Below are 3,240 nucleotides of genomic sequence, written 5' to 3'. Positions count from 1 at the left end.
CCTGTAGACTACAAGAATTTCCTACGTATGGACAAGGAAACGTTCATTGATTTGCTGGGAATGGTTATGTCACTCATACGGAAGGTGGACACAAAGTTGAGAGATGCAATATCTGCAAGTGAAAGGCTTTCCAGTACTTTACGGTTCCTTGCTACTGGCCAGTCGTTTGAGGACCTGAAGTTCACCACAGCTATCTCTGCACAGAGCCTGGGACATATAATCATAGAGATGTGTAGTGCTATTGTCTCTGTGCTGAAGGAGAGTATTAAGGTAGGGGTAATAATACAAAAATCATGCCACGTATGATTTAACATGAGTACTAATATTATCCTTGTACAATGTAAACAAAACAATGGTAAGGTCTTGGTTAATATCATGTAGGCTGCAATGTAGGCCAACTGGAAAGAAAAATCAACAATTGAACTTGAAAATTTCCATCCACCACCATAATTATTATCTACAGTACCAGGATCTTTGTGAAATCAATACTGATGGAAACTATGCTGTGCATTATTATTTACTGACGTATATGTACGAAAGGGATTAACATGGTCTTGAACAGAGGTTGGTGGCATATCAATCCCCATGGAAGAGTTTCATCCTGTGTCAGGTGAAAGGACAGGAATATGTGTGGAGACCCTACTTGGTTCAAAACTGCCTTCATTAATCTTGATAAACTGACGGTGCAATATCCCTAGCCGACCCTCAAAAATGAAGTCATTTATACCTTTCCTTGCATATATTTGTTGACTGGCACTCAGGTTCCTAAATTCTTGAGCCCAACTCCTTGCTAGCACATCAACGGCGTCGTCACTTCGCTGGAGATGACTGCATGACAGTGACAGAAGTTCAGTACGTTTAGCTTCTACGTCTATCTTCCTTTTTTTGTTGGATGAGCTTGCCACCATCTGTTGTGCTTCAACACGTACGTCAGCACGGGATGTATTCGGTTCCTGCAGAAGGGAACAGAGTTTCGTCAGGATGGAATATTAAATGGGTAAAAGACTAGTAGGCATATCGGCTGAACACATTTCTGCTTCTCGTTTACAGATACCACAGACAGAAGATGAATGGGTGGACGTAGCTGACGCATTTGAAAGGACATGGCAGTTTCCGCATTGTACTGGGGCCATCGATGGGAAACATGTAGAGATTACCAAGCCCATTGGTTCAGGTTCATATTACTACAATTATAAGCACACATTCAGTGTAGTACTAATGGCTGTTGTTAATGCCAATTATGAATTTATAATGGTAGATGTTGGTGCAAATGGTAGGGTTTCCGATGGTGGTGTGTTTGCAAACACTAAATTTTGTAAACAGTTGAAAGAAAATACACTACACATCCCTCAACCAACCTCTCTGCCTGGATGTCATGATATTATGCCATATGTTTTCGTGGGATACGATGCCTTCCCATTAATGGACAACCTAATGAAGCCTTATGCTCAAAGAAACCTCACCAAAGCACAAGACATTTACAATTATCGAGTGTCACGAGCACGACGTGTTGTTGAAAATGCATTTGGGATAATGTCATCACGATTTAGGGGTCTTCTATCCACTATCAATGTATGTCCAACCAAAGCTTCAACAATAGTGTTGGCTTGCTGTTATCTACATAACTACCTGCGCAAACGACATGTAAAGGCATATTTAGAAGCTGGGTTTGATATGGAAGATGTTAGGCCTACTAGGCAGGGTAATGAAGCAAATTGAATATCTGACAGACAGCCTTTTCCACTGGCACCAACACCTGTACGCAATGCAACTTCATCAGCTAAGGATATAAGAGATAAATTGTGTCACTATTTCAATAACACTGGATCTGTACCATAGCAGGAATCAAGGAATCGGGGATGCGAGTGAGTTAGCCTACATTTTGTACAGTATATGGCGGGTCAGTAATGTTGGTTTTGTGTAAAAAGTACAATGCTATTTTGATATGGGAATGGTTGACAATGTTCTGTTGTTGAAATAAATTTGCATGACTACTTAGTACTTACTGGGTCATCCAATGAATCTTCATGATTGTTTCCCTCTCCCTCATTATCCATGTTTGAGACTCCATGTTGCACTTCCTGGTCCCGAAGAAATGTGAGGTCATTTTAATACCACAGGGAAGGTCTGTAGATGTCGTCGATCCCAGCTCCTGACTTCTCACTATCTAACACTTTCTTTAATTCCCTCTGGTAGTTGGAGCGGAAGGCATTGATCTTCTTTGTGACCATACTACGGGTCGCATTGGGGTCTATTTCCTTTAGTTTTTCTACTAATTTCTGATAGAATTCCCCTTTCAAATTTCTGTTTTTGTACTCATCACTCTTGATCTTCCACAATGCTGGGAAACCTCGGTACAGTTCAAGAAATTCTCGCCAAAACTCCTGAGTGTCCCGTGTACTCGCCATGGCTGGTGGTGGAAAACTGACGTTTTTGCCCAATCACTGCCACACACCGTCAGTCATGATTGTGCAAGCGTCATGTTTGACGGTTAAATATCAAACCATGTTGGACAATCTTCAATCATCTTCAATCATTTGCACAATCCTTCAGTCATACCCACACACTATGGATATGCTTGTGCAATCATCATTATTGCGTAATCATGATTGATAGTGTATGGGGGCCTTTAGTCTTCTGTACAAAGCTTTGTCTCTCTATCTTTCGTGGCAGCGTATATAAGACAGCCAGCAAGGACGTGAGGATTTTGTTGTGTGAGGTGAAGTGGTCTCCACAATCCCTCACACTGCCCCTTCCTCCCTCCCCCCCTCCCTCATTGTCGCTCATTCCCCATCACTCCCGTAGCTTCTCCATTCCTCCACATCCCCTTCGATCCCAGATCCCACGTCTTTTCAGCCCACAACCCACTTCAGATGTCTTCTGCCTCAACTACCCATGACTCAACTCCTACCCTCTTTCTCAGTTCCCAGCCATTACTCTACCCCCCAACCCTGTGCAGGTACTCTCAGTCCTCAGTCTCATCTCCACATTCCTCATCAGTCTACACAGTTTCAGTTCCTGTGTAATTTGCTTTCATTTTCCTAGTCCTAAAGCTTCATCAACCACAAACCGTCTCCAGGTATATCCTACCAAACCTAACCAGACCTCTGTAGCCCTAACCATTTCCCACCAGCCCTCACCAGCCCAGAGTACCCTTCGGTAAAGTCCTGCGGCTGACACAAGCTCCCAACTGCCCTATCAAGCCTGGAATAGCCCTCACCAATCCCCTGCTGCCTGAAT

At 43.1% G+C, this 3,240-nt stretch overlaps 1 pseudogene; it reads right to left on the bottom strand.

Moving 5' to 3' along the window:
- Positions 1-596: 596 nt before the first annotated feature.
- LOC145390390 (uncharacterized) lies at positions 597-2,408 on the bottom strand (annotated as a pseudogene).
- Positions 2,409-3,240: the final 832 nt, after the last annotated feature.

Source organism: Coenobita brevimanus, chromosome 14, assembly GCF_032717465.1.
Source record: "Coenobita brevimanus isolate Jiangsu-jjx chromosome 14, ASM3271746v2, whole genome shotgun sequence".
In the NCBI taxonomy this organism is placed as follows: Eukaryota; Metazoa; Arthropoda; class Malacostraca; order Decapoda; family Coenobitidae; genus Coenobita; species Coenobita brevimanus.
Note: the sequence above shows the minus strand (reverse complement) of the source record. Positions and strands in the feature narration are given on the sequence as shown.